Here is a 14,073-nt window from a genome sequence, read left to right on the forward strand (position 1 = left end):
TGGTCCTCCTCCTCCTGGGCTCCTCCCTCCCCTGTGCTCCTCCTCCACCCCTGTGCTCCTCCTCCACCCTGTGCTCCTCCTCCCACCCTGCTCCTCCTCCTCCACCCTGTGGTCCTCCTCCCACCCTGTGGTCCTCCTCCTCCTGTGCTCCTCCTCCCCTGTGCTCCTCCTCACCCACATGGCTCCTCCCTCCACCCTGTGCTCCTCCTCCCCTGTGCTCCTCCTCACCCTGTGGTCTCCTCCCACCCTGTGCTCCTCCTCCCCTGTGCTACTCCTCCTCCTGTGCTCCTCCCCTCCCCTTGTGCTCCTCCTCCCACCCCTGTGCTCCTCCTCCACCCTTGGTCTCCCTCCCACCCCCTTCTTCCTCCACCCCCGTGATCCTCCTCCCCTGTGCCTCCTTCACCCTCTGGTCCTCCTAACCCTGTGCTCCTCCTCCCCTGTGCTCCTCCCTCCACCCCTGTGCACTCCTCCTCCTGTGCTCCTCCTCCCCCTGTGCTACTCCTTCACCCTCGTTCCTCCTAACCCTGTGCTCCCTCTCCACCCTGTGCCCTCCTCCCACCCTGTGGTCCTCCTCTCCTGTGCTCCTCCTCCCCTGCCTCCTCCCCTGTGCTCCCTCCCCCCTGTGGTCCTCCCCCTCCTGCCTCCCCTCCTCCTCCTGCCCTCCTCCCCCTGTGGTCCTCCCTAACCTGTGCTCCTCCCCACACCTGTGCTCCTCCTCCCACCTGTGCTCCTCCTCCACCCCTGCTCCTCCTCCCACCCTGTGCTCATCCTCCCCCCCTGTGGTCCTCCTCCTGTGCTCCTCCCTCCCCCTGCCTCTCCTTCACCCTCTGGTCCTCCTCCTCCTGTGCTCCTCCTCCCACCTGTGGTCCTCCCTCCCCCGTGTGCTCCCTCCACCCCTGTGCTCCCTCCTCCCACCCTGTGCTCCTCCTCCCCACCCTGTGCTCATCCTCACCCTGGTCCTCCTCCTGTGTGCCCTCTCCCCTGTGCTCTCCCTCCACCCTCTGGTCCTCCTCCTCTGTGCTCCTCCCTCCACCCTGTCCTCCTACCCTGGTCCTCCCCTCCCACCCTGTGCTCCTCCTCCCCTGTGCTACTCCTCACCCTGTGGTCCCTCCTCCTCCCCTGCTCCTCTCCACCCCTATGGTCCTCCTCCACCCCTGTGGTCTCCTCCCACCCCCCCCTAGCAATTCTCCCTCCTCCCACCCCTGTGGTCCTCCCTTACCCCTGTGGTCCTCCTCCTCCTGTGATTCTCTCCTCCCCTCCTCTCCTGATTCTCCTCCTCCCACCTGTGCTACTCACCTTGTGGTCCTCCTCCTTCTCATGCTCCTCCTCCCCTGTGCCTCCTCCAACCTGTGGTCCTCCTCCTCCACCCTCGCGCTCCTCTTCCCCCCTGTGGTCCTCCTCCACCCTGTGCTCCTCTTCCACCCTGTGCTCCTCCTCCCTCCGTGCTCCTCCTCCCACCTGTGGTCCTCCTTCCCCTGTGCTCCTCCTCCATCCTGTGCTCCTCTTCCACCTCTGGTCCTCCTCCTTCCCCCCTGTGGTCCTCCTCCTCCCCCTGTGCTACTCCTCCACCCTGACACACCATCACCAAATGACTGAGGCACCACCACCACCAGATGACAAGAGGCTACATCAACACCAGGTGACTGAGGCTACATCACCACCGCCAGTGACTGAGGCTACATCAAGTACACCAGATGACAGAGGCTCATCACCATAGAATGAAAAATTACAATGATGCTTATGTTGTTGTTTGGGAGCTACTATATGTAGTCTGCAGAGCTGGACTACTGTAGTATGTGGTCTACAAAGCTGGAGTTGTGTCTTTGATATTGACACTGCAGCATCCACTAACATAAGATAACCTAGGTTATGTTAGGTTCGTGGATACTACAGTGTAAATATCCTGGTAGACACAGTTCCAGCTCTGTAGACCACATACGACAGCAGCACCAGTTCCGTAGACCACATACTACAGTAGCTCCAGCTCTGTAGATCACGCCTGCCTGCCTGCCTCGGGGCCTACCTGTTTGCCTGACAGCCTGCCTTCCTACCGAACGCTCGGCCTGCCTACCTACTGGCCTACCTCCATACCGAGAGCCCGGCCTACCTCGTGTAAAGAGGATGGCCGGCCCAAGGTTTTAAGGTGTAGAAGCTGTCGCCAACACAACAACCACACCCTAAGTTAACGAGCTGCATGACCCAACCCAGGGTCAAGGAATAGTCCGAGAAGACCGGACAAATCGCCAACTGCACTGACTAACCATTACCCCGGAACACATTCCGCATATCGATTAACATCCAGGTCCCCAATTACTGCCGAGTAGACAGAGGCAACCGTGGTAACATTATAAGATGTTCTTATTACCACCATGCTATTGTACTATTCCAGATGATACTAAATGTTACATAATACTTCCTTGAGATAAATGTATAGTATATATCAGGTGTCAACGAGAGCTCAGGTTCTCTCTTGGCTCAGCTATGTTAATATTGTTATTATTATCCACTCTGTATCTGTGATTTTCTGGCTAAATAAACTGTTTAAATTCAATTCAATTCAATTCATTTCAATGCCTACCTACCTACCTAGCTATCTACCCACCCCCCTACCTACCTACCCACCCCCTACCTACCCATAAGTAGATTATCTATTTTTCGATAAAGTAGATTATCGACGTTTTGGGGAAGTAGATCATCGAGTTTTGGGGAAATATTACCTAATTTTGCAAAGTAGATTATCATAGAAAACGGGAAATTTGTATCATAGAAAATGGGAAATATCTACTTTCCGGGAAAGTTGGTTATCTACTTTCCTGAAAAGTAGATTATCTTTTCTACTTTTCGGGAAAGTAGATTATCGACTTTTTGGGGAAGTAGATCATCAATTTTTGGGGAAATATTACCTAATTTTGCAAAGTAGATTATCATAGAAAACGGGAAATTTGTATCATAGAAAATGGGAAATATCTACTTTCCGGGAAAGTTGGTTATCTACTTTTCTGAAAAGTAGATTATCTTTTCTACTTTTCGGGAAAGTAGATTATCGACGTTTTGGGGAAGTAGATCATCGATTTTTGGGGAAATATTACCTAATTTTGCAAAGTAGATTATCATAGAAAACGGGAAAATTTGCATTACAGAAAATGGGAAATATCTACTTTCCGAAAGTTGGTTATCTACTTTCGGAAAGTATGAATATACCAAGTAGATATTTCTATGATACAAACCTATGATAATCTACTTCTAAAAGTCGATATTCTCTTTATCGAAAAAATGATAAATCTACTTATGGGTGGGTAGAGAGGTGGGTGGGTGGATAGGGGGTGTGGAGTAAGATGGGTGGGGTGGTGGGCAGGTAGGGGTTGAGTAGGTGGGTGGGTGGATGGGTGGGGGTGGGTGGGTGGGTAGGTGGGGGTGGGTGGAGTAGTGGGGGGTGGGTGATGGGTAGGGGTGGTGGTAGTGGGTTGGGTGGAGTGGGGGTGGAGTGGGTGGGGGTGGGTGGGTGGTGGGGAGGGGTTAGGTGGGGGTGATGGAAGTGGCTCAGAGTTCGATTCCGGCTCTTTTCGTTGTATTATATCCTAAAGTGAATCAAAAGTGAAATTAGACACAAATTTGACGTTTATACGTATTTAACGTATATTAGTTTTGAAGCTTCGAATGCCTCAATGAAGCATCAAAATGATTCAATGAACCTTCGTGACGTCCTTGAACCTTCGTATAAAATGGCTCTAAACCCCGCCCTACCTCTTTCTTACCGACCACTCACCTCACCAACTGCAGCTGACAGGCAGGTAAGCTCTCACCCATCTCTAGTCTCATTATATACGTGTAAATATTTTCCCAGGCGTGTGTATGCAAAGTGGCCAGATAACTCGGATATTCTTTAGGATAGTGTTTAATATAGTTAATTAAGGCGTAATAAAAGCTGATTTAAGTAAGAAAAGTTGCCGGCCGGTTGTTGGAGCAGTTCACTTGCCTCATTGGGTCATGCCACCCAAAAGTTTCACTGGGCTGTAAGGCCTATGGTACCTACTTTGCAGCTAAACTAATACATTAAGATGGTTTAGTATTATATTAAGCGTTTCTCTAACTTCTAACCAGTATTTTTAATATTTTAGAGCAAATATACCGCCAAATGAGTCATGACAAACGAGCCTGAACTATAAGCCGGAAGGTAACGAGCGTAAACCATACATCCGTATTCACGTAATAATTACCAGTAAGTGAGTACAATGACAGATTAGGTTAGATTACTGTATTTATTTTATTTCACATTTCCTCTGCTTCGAAGCTCGACCCACTTATGACGGAGCCGGGTGGTCATAACTCAATAACTACGCATTTCCCAAAACGTTCATCACACTACTGTACTCTGCATTTAAACCTGCGCCATAATGACTCGGTTTAACAAAAATATGTAACTATTTTTTTGCGGAATTGACATATTTTACTGGCTAGTTCTTTGCTTACTCTTTACACGATTTCTGGGAGTTGAAACAATTTATTACGGGTTTAGCCGGGCAGGCGGCGCGAGGTAGGTGAGGAGCCGGGCAGGCAGGAAAGGTAGGGAACCGGGCAGGGCGAGGTGGGGGAGCCGGGCAGGCAGGTAAAGTGAGGAGCCGGGCAGGAGCAAAGGAGTAAAGTAAGGGAGCCGGGCGGGGCGAGGCAAGGTAGGGGAGCCGGGCGGAGCCGGGAGTAGGGAGGGAGCCGGGCAGGGCGGGGGCGGGAGTAGGTAGGGAGCCGGGCAGAAGCGAGGTGAGGTAAGGTGGGGAGCCGGGCGAAGCGGGGCGAGATAAGGTAGGGAGCCGGGCGAGAGCGAGGGTGAGGTAGGGAGCCGGGCGAGACGGGTGGGGTAAGGTAGGGGAGCCGGGCGAGGCGAGGTAAGGTAGGGAGCCGGGCGAGGGTAAGGTAGGGACCGGGCGGGACAGGCGAGGTAGGGAGCGGGGCGAGGCAAGGTAGGAGCCGGGCGGGGCAGGAGTAGGGGAGCCGGGCGGGGCCGAGGTGGGGGCGAGGTAAGTGAGCGAGGTGAGGTGGGGAGCGGAACAGGGCGAGGTGAGGTAGGTAGGGAGCGGGGCGAGGTGGGGTGGTGGGGTAGGGGGGCCGAGGCAGGGCAAGCAGGAAGCGGGGCGAGGCAGGAGGCAGGCAGGCAGAAGCGAAGGGGCGAGGCGAGGCAGGCAGGCAGGAAGGGGCGAGGCGAGGGAGCGGAGCGAGGTAAGGTAAGGTAGGGAGCCGGGCGAGGTAAGGGAGCCGGGCGGGGCGAGGTAGAGGGCAGGGCAGGGCAGGGCAGGGCGAGGTAAGTAGCCGGGCAAGGAGCAGGGTAGGGCAAGGGGCGAGGTGAGGTGAGGTAGGGAGCCGGACGAGGTCAGGTCAGGGAGGCTAGGCCGGGCGAGGCTAGGCTGGGCGCCGGGCGAGGCTAGGCGCCGGGCGAGGCGAGGAGAGACGAGACGTTTCAGTAGGTCGAGGTTGACGTGTTTCAGAAGACAGTATATATTAAATTCAGTAACATTAAGGGTTCCTGGTAATTTTTAAGTGGACAACCATGGATTTTACCACCGGAAAAACACATTGCTCAACAACCAAAACTAACCTAACACCGTAGAGTAACCTAACACCGTAACGTAATCTAACCTAGAGGTTCGTTGGTTGTCTACTTGTAAAACAAAAAAAACAAATTACACCGGGTTCCTAAAATAAATGTTGAGATCTATATATAGACACCGTTAAAATGTATTGGTAAAAAAGGCAGCAACCATCTAATTAACCTCTGGAAAATGTTAATGTTTGGCTCGACTGAAGATTCATCCCCCAGCTTATTTAACCTGAAGATCAATTTAACCTTTGCCAATCTACGTATTACAATGTGCTGGTGATTTTTTTTCCAGATCAAGGAATGACTACAGATCTAACTACAGTACAAAGCCCTCTGTTATTGATGTGGTGCAGTATGTGGTCATCAGTGCGGTGCAGTATGTGGGGACAACAGACTACGAGTGAGAAGTGAAGCTTATCACACTACATAAAAGTATTCCTTGAGGTAAATTTGAGCGTTTTGTGTGAAGGTGTGAGTGGGTGTAGCCTGCTATGGTGTCATTTAATGTTTTGTGAGGGGGTGTGGGTGGGTGTAGCTTGTTGTGATGTCATTTAACATTTTGTGTGAGTGTGGGGTGTTGTGTATAGGATAGGTTGTTCCCATACGAAGGAATTGTACATGGGGTGAGCAGGTGGTTGTGGTGAAGTTTGTCATTCAAACCAAGTGTAACCAAGCTGTCGAGGGGGACACTTAAGGGGGCTTGAGGGAGGGAAGGTCTAGTAAACCTTGTGTATAGTGCGTGAAGCAGTGTAGAGACGTGTAGTACAGTATAGTGTAGCATTACTGTATTGGTGAGTAGTAATTGAGTAAACTGATGTGGAGGTAATGATATATGTAAACAGTTGGGGACAGTTTTAAGTACAAGTGGTCTAGTGGTAGATGGAAGTTGCAACTTTAATTTTCATTCCACATAAATAACCACTTTAAACATGTTGCAGGTGACAGCTGATGTACGTGAAGGCCAACGGAGAAGTGACAGAACCTTGAGCAAGATTTAACACCCAGCATGTTACTTCAGCCTCATCAGTTAAGTTACTTGTATATCTTAGCTAGTATGGTCAGCCCATAAACCACTCAACACTGCTCCTACACTGGGCAGTGGAGTGTGTATGTGGGGCTGACTGTGTTTGGGGCCTAATAAGTCTGTGTGTCAGGTCTGGCAGACACTGTTGTCGTTTTGGAGGGCTGTGTGTGTGTGTGTGTTGGAGGGCTGTGTGTGTGTGTGTGTTGGAGGGCTGTGTGTGTGTGTGTGTTGGAGGGCTGTGTGTGTGTGTGTTGGAGGGCTGTGTGTGTGTGTGTTGGAGGGCTGTGTGTGTGTGTGTGTTGGAGGGCTGTGTGTGTGTGTGTGTGTGTGTTGGAGGGCTGTGTGTGTGTGTGTGTGTGTGTGTTGGAGGGCTGTGTGTGTGTGTGTGTGTGTGTTGGAGGGCTGTGTGTGTGTGTGTGTGTGTTGGAGGGCTGTGTGTGTGTGTGTTGGAGGGCTGTGTGTGTGTGTGTTGGAGGGCTGTGTGTGTGTGTGTGTTGGAGGGGCTGTGTGTGTGTGTGTTGGAGGGAGGCTGTGTGTGTGTGTTGGAGGCTGTGTGTGTGTGTGTGTGTGTATGTATGTAATAATAATTAACAGTTTATTGAAAGAGCTTGGCAGCCAGAAGGCTGAAAATATACAGTTACATATTTGGGGAATGGGTTACGAATTACAAATAATATACAAGCAACATAAGTGACACAAATAAGACATATAATAACTTAAGATGGGGATCGAAAACAGGCTACGATTCATTTCAACATAGTGACAGTGTAAGGAGTAGTGTTTACTGGGAGTGAATACACTGATTTATTACAAGTTATTGATAATTTTTACAATGGTTGGGATTGGGCTGTTCTTATAGCGATCAGTTCGTGCACGTATGGGCTGGATGCGGTTGTGGTGTCGAACAGCAATTCTCGGACAAGGGATCTCAGGTGGTAGTAGTGTGTGTGTGTGTTGGAGGCTGTGTGTGTGTGTTGGGGCTGTGTGTGTGTTGGAGGGCTGTGTGTGTGTGGAGGGCTGTGTGTGTTGTTGGAGGAGCTGTGTGTGTGTGTGTGTTGGAGGGCTGTGTGTGTGTGTGTTGGAGGGCTGTGTGTGTTGTAGAGACTTGTGTGTGTTGGAGGGGCTGTGTGTGTGTGTGTGTGTTGGAGGGTTGTGTGTGTGTGTGTGTGTTGGAGGGCTGTGTGTGTGTGTGTGTGTGTGTGTGTTGGAGGGCTGTGGGTGTGTGTGTGTGTTGGAGGGGTGTGTGTGTGTGTTGGAGGGTGTGTGTGTGTGTGTGTTGGAGGTGTGTGTGTGTGTGTGTGTTGGAGGGCTGTGTGTGTGTGTGTGTGTGTTGGGGGCCTGTGTTGGGGGCTGTGTGTGTGTTTTGGGGGTTGTGTGTGTGTGTGTGTGTGTGTGTTTGTTTTGGAGCCTGTGTGTGTGTGTGTTGGTGTGTGTGTATGTTGAAGGGCTGTGTATGTTTGTTGGAGGGCTGTGTGTGTTGTAGGTGTATGTGTTTGTTGGAGGGCTGTGGCGGACTGTGTGTTGGAGGGCTGTGGCGGACTGTGTAGACTAACCGTAGATAGACTGATCTTAGAGTAAATTAATATTAGTTGTAGTGGCAGTATAATACACAGGACTACATGCCTATTAGTTATTAGAGAATATTAGTAGTAGCATAGTAGTAAATATAGCAAGTAAAGCAAGATGTTGTGGGTGCGTTTTAACTAACTTTATTAACCTAACTTAACCAACCTAACTTTGATTAAGACTTAACCAAATGAATATTACATTTTCTAATAAACAGTAAATATGTTAGACATAAACTTATCCCAAAACGTAAATCCAGTTTATTTTATTAACCACCTATATTAACTGATCATGAATTCAGAAAGTTAATTTTGAAGTTAGATAAAATTGAGGCTTGTGTAAATTATTAAAAAGTGATAACTTGTGTACAGTTGGACACAGTTTAAGTACACGTGGTCTAGTGGGAGTTGTATATTTGATGTTTAACCTTCATTGAACATAAATAACAACTTTAAACATGTTGCAGGTGACAGCTGATGTACGTGAAGGCCAACGGAGAAGTGAGAGAACCATGAGCAAGATTTAACACCCAGCATGTTACTTCAGCCTCATCAGTTAAGTTACTTGTATATCTTGGCTAGTATGGTCAGCCCATAAACCACTCAACACTGAGCGTGTTGTGGGACTGAGCGTGTGGTAGGGCCTCTGGAGGACTGTATGTGTGTTGGAGGGCTCTGGAGGACTGTGTGTGTGTTGGAGGGCTCGGTATTATTGCAGTTTCGGCCAGTGCACACCTGACTTTTAACCATCCCCAACCTTCAGATCTCCTTATTGAAGTATTTCCATTGAATCGACCCAAAATTCACAGGATAAACTAATTTCTAAAATACTAGGGTATATTGGACGAAACTGCAATTTCACAAAGGGCTCTGGAGAACTGTGTGGACTGTCTAGATAGACTGAGCTGGGAGTCAAATTAAGATGAGCTGTAGAGATTTGGGAAAGCTTAATTAAGTGCTATAAAAATGTATAGGACTAAATGCCAATTAGTTACAGTATTAGTGAGCATTAGTAGTAGTAAAGTGATTAATAGTAAGTAAAGCTGGTTGTTTGTAGGTGGGTTTTAACTAACAACTTAACTAACCTAATCAGCCAAACTTAGATTAAATGTAACTTATCTAGACTGACCCAAATTAATATTGTCACCTATTATATAGGTTTATATATTGGATAACAAATATATTAAAGAACTTAACTTCAAATTTGCCCCAAGTTAACTGATCATGAATTCAGAAAGTTAAACTAGAACAAATTTCACTTGTTTAGATTATTAAAAATCAATAGCTTGCATACTTTGCAGTTTCCTTTTCAAAATCTAATCGTGCACTGTACTGAATTTCTCCTCAGGTTAAGCTGGCCAGAAGTAACATCATACTGAACCTAAGGAGAAGCAACTTAAAATGCCAGAACAGGTAAAGTCGACTTAGAGTTTTATTTAGGCAAAGGAAGCTTGTGGGACTTGTGAAATCATTAAACATTGTGTTGGTGTGGCTTGTTGTAATTAGGGTGGGGGGGACAATAAGGCTTGTGTATTGGCATATGGGGTGAGCAGGTGTATACTATAAGTTGGGTGTGTTGGTAAAGTTTTTCATTCAAGCTAAATGTGACCAAGTTGTCAAGGGGAACACAGAAGGGGGCTTGAGGGGTGGGAGGAAGGAAGGGAGGGTTCAGTAAGTGAACTGTGGTAAACTGTGTTGCGTATAAAGCGGTGTGGAGAGATTTAGTAGTGTAGCAGTATTGGTGATGAAGGCTTGTTATGATTGGCTATACTATTGTTGTGGTAAATGTTAGTTGAGGTATTAAGAAAACTAAAACACTAATGCAACTTAAAATAAGATCTTTTGTAGATAAGGTATTAAAGTAAACAATTGGGGACAGTATAAGTACATGTAGTCTGGTGGTAGATGGAAATTGTATGTTTAATCTTCATTGTACATAAATTACAACTTTAAACATGTTACAGGTAACAGCTGACGTACGTGAATGCCAATGTAGAGGAAGTGACCGACACCTTGAGCAAGATGTAACACCCAGCATGTTACTTGAGCCTCCTCAGGTAAGTTACTTATGGATCTTAGTATGGCCATCCCAAAAAACTACTGGAAGTAAGACTCAAGAGGGACTTATTTTGTGTGAAGGGTTGGAAAGGAGGAGCATTGGGCGGTGGAGGGGCGCTCATACATTGGGGAGGCGCTCGTACAGTGCGGAGGGGGGTGCTCGTACCGTGGGGGGGCGCTCGTACAGTGGGCGGGTGCTCGTACAGTGGGGGGCGCTCGTACAGTGGAGGGGAGCTCCTGCATGGCTGGTGGTGTGTTCAAGCAATAGTGAATGGAGTGCATGTTAAAAATGTGATGCAAAAAATAGCATGTACTGTGAAGGCATGTGGGGGATGATGCCTATGAAGACTGCTGCAGCCAAAAAGTGAGGAAGGACAATGCTCCTGTGTAGGTGATACAGGAGGAGTTTGAGTCAACCATGGCTATATCATATATATAATAATGCAAGTTTAGATTCCAAAAAATTCTGGAGTAAATGTTATTGTATTGGTAGTAATAATTGATAGTACTGCATTAGATGGTAAAGATTGATCTAAATACAAATAATCATGTTGCAGGTGGTTGGTGTACAAGATAGATGGACCAGACACAACCAGGCAGCAAGGTGACCACTACTGTCCAGCGTCCCACACCTTGATGACTACCACCTTACTAAGAAAGAACAGAATTGGTGTTCTGTACACTACTGTAAGAACAGTGTAATGTGAAAGTTAAGTATTACTGAAACCTTTTTTTATATAATTTAGCAAAACTTGATATATTACTAAAAATAGTGCATTTAAGAATATACAGTACAAGTTAACCTCAATATGGTGTATTGGTAGTGATATAAAATAGCTTAATTAATTCAGATGTAGAATATCTAAATACAAATAATCATGTTGCAGGTGGTTGGTGTACAAGATAGATGAACCAGACAAAACAGCAAGGTGACCACTACTGTCCAGCATCCCACACCTTGAGGACTACCACCTTACTAAGAACAGAATTGGTGTTCTGTTCACTACTGTAAGAACAGTGTAATGTAAAAGTTAAGTATTACTGAAACCTTTTTTTATATAATTTAGCAAAACTTGATATTACTAAAAATAGTGCATTTAAGAATATACAGTACAAGTTAACCTCAATATGGTGTATTGGTAGTGATATAAAATAGCTTAATTAATTCAGATGTAGAGTATCTAAATACATATAATCATGTTGCAGGAAGTTGGTGTGGAAGATAGATGAACCAGACATGACAAGGTGACCACTACTGTCCAGCGTCCCACACCTTGATGACTACCACCTTACTAAGAACAGAATTGGTGTTCTGTTCACTATAAGAATAGTGTAATGTGAAAGTTAAGTATTACCGAAATATTTTTAGGATTTAGCAAAACTTGAGAAATTATTTAAAGTACTAATGCATTCAAGACTGTATGAGTGAACCTCGATTAATGCCACACAAAGTATTAAAAATAGCAAGATACATTATGTACAGTAGCATCATTAACTATCATGGTAGCCACAGTTTTGCTGTGATTGCCAAAAATTTCCATTTTATAATATATTTTTCGTCCACAGGTGAAGTATCAGCAAGGTATACAACAAGATACACGGACATCAGTCAAACGGATTGCGAGAGGTTTGAATATCTCCCATGGATCCATTTGTTAGTGGTTTGTAATATTAAGTGTAATATGTAATTGTTGTTCAGTGTACCGGGGGAGGCGTTTGTACCAGGGGAGGCGTTTGTACCGGGGGAGGCGTTTGTACCGGGGGGGGCGTTTGTACCGGGGGAGGCGTTTGTACCGGGGGAGGCATTTGTAGTGGTAGAGGCACTTGCACTGGGAGGTGTTTATAAATGGTTTGCACTCCTACGATATCTGTGTATAATAAAATAAATAAATATTGAATAAACTTTACGTTTCATATTCCGAAGTTGAATGATAATGATCTTCTAAATAAACCACAAGTACAGTAGAACTGTAAACTATACCTGAAACATGAACTAAAGTGATCAACTTGGATACACCCACATGATGGCTTCTGGGTAACTTAATGTATATATCATGTCCTATGTATAATTATCACCAACTGACATCAAAGTGACTTTCATTGTATAACTGTTACAAACTAATGCCCATGTGATGCCCAATTGGGTACATGTAATCAAAACTACTAGATACCCACAGATGGCACAAAAAATGCATCCGAGATACAGATGCCTCGGACGCAGGATTTTGATAACCTTACAGAGAGAACGGGCGTCTAGTGTTCATTTTGAAATTCGTCGGCCATGACCATAAAGAACATTTTTGATTGCATACATATTATTAATTTGAAAGTACAGGTATTGTCCATATACAGTAAATGAAAGTAAAGTACAGTAAGAATTTTACTTACTAAATGTTGACAATCTGGACACTGCACAACAATTGCTGAATGGAAGTGTTTTACCTGAAAATAAAAACAAAAATCTTGTAAAATTGTAATAAACAACTTATGGACCCACCCTCCCCCCTAAAGATTTGGTCACTTGGATAAATTTAGAAATATATCTACTGTACCTGGCCAAAATTATTCACAAAGTACAAGACTTCCATTATTATCTAAAGCTAAATTTTGTGTAGGACCAAAACCTGACAAAAGATACTTTATAAAACCTTAAGGTCTAGTGAAATATACGCACCTTATGTGGAGTCTGCAATACAGATGTTTGAGAAATCCACAACAGCTGATAATGTGACGGCCCCACCATCACTGATGTATCTGCAGAGAAATAATAATGGTACTGTAATGTGATTATTTCTCAGGACATGGGAGAAAGATATCTGGTGATGTTGCCAATCATTCCAAGTTTTTTCTGTGCTAATATTTGGTAATGTAGGTGTAAGAGAACATAAGACTGCAGGAATGGCCAGTAAATTAATATATACTGTACCTAGACAATGCAGGTATAAAATGAGGCTATATGACCAAGGATATTTTGCATTTCTGTATCAACTTCTGGACTGTTATTGTATACATATGAAAATAAAAAATATACTGTATATTCAATTCTTTATTTTTTATTACCTATCTACAAAGATATAAAATCATAGTACACAATGTACAGTACATATGTAATTTCTTTTTTCTCTGTTGCTGACAGAAGATATTACCTTTTTTCAGAAGAATTTATATTGTAAGTGTTTGTTAGATGGCAATGGTAGATACAACACTGCAGTAGCCCTCCTCCTTTATCCGGGCTTGGGACCGGCATGTTCGGCTGAACAAGGCGGAGTTACTACTGTGCATTCTACGTCTAACTACGGTGCTGTTAGTACTATCAACTATAACAAAATAAATTTTACCTTTATTACCTCCAAGAAGCACCTTGTAGGTCCACAGTCAGCCACGCCTTCACTTCAGTCAGACGTTCACCTCGGAGGCACACAATCTGAAAGAAATGAGAAAACCTTAGTCCCATCCACATTGGGGAGAGGGTGAGGGAGGAGGGAGGAGGTGCACACCCCACACCTTTCCTATACCCAACACATATCACCTCCTACCCACCCACCAGCCCTCCTCCCTCCACCTCCCTCCTACCCAACCCCCTCCTACACCACCTCCAACTCAACCACGCCATACTCATCTCACTACTTCCCATCCACCCAACCCTTTTGGGTGTGTGTGGATGGGAGGTAGTGTTGTGGATGGAGGATGTGGATGGGGAAGAAGAGGATGTGCATGAGAGGAAGAGGGTGTGGATGGGAGAAGAGAGAGTGGTTAGGAGGAAGTGTGTGTGGTTGGGAAGAAGGGTGTGGTGCGCCATACCCCCTCAGCAATACGTAACCGAATCCAGCTACCGA

At 46.0% G+C, this 14,073-nt stretch overlaps 1 long non-coding RNA gene across 1 annotated transcript; it reads right to left on the bottom strand.

The window, feature by feature from the left end:
• Window positions 1-11,014: 11,014 nt before the first annotated feature.
• On the bottom strand, window positions 11,015-13,686 carry LOC121870270. The gene is made up of 4 exons (XR_006089687.1): window positions 13,576-13,686; window positions 12,912-12,991; window positions 12,626-12,679; window positions 11,015-11,529 (listed from the first exon to the last, which is right to left on the bottom strand). It is a non-coding gene; the product is annotated as an uncharacterized LOC121870270 (long non-coding RNA).
• Between the last annotated feature and the right edge of the window lie 387 nt (window positions 13,687-14,073).

The sequence above is a fragment of the Homarus americanus genome, unplaced genomic scaffold (assembly GCF_018991925.1).
Source record: "Homarus americanus isolate GMGI-L3 unplaced genomic scaffold, GMGI_Hamer_2.0 scaffold18710, whole genome shotgun sequence".
Classification (NCBI taxonomy): domain Eukaryota; kingdom Metazoa; phylum Arthropoda; class Malacostraca; order Decapoda; family Nephropidae; genus Homarus; species Homarus americanus.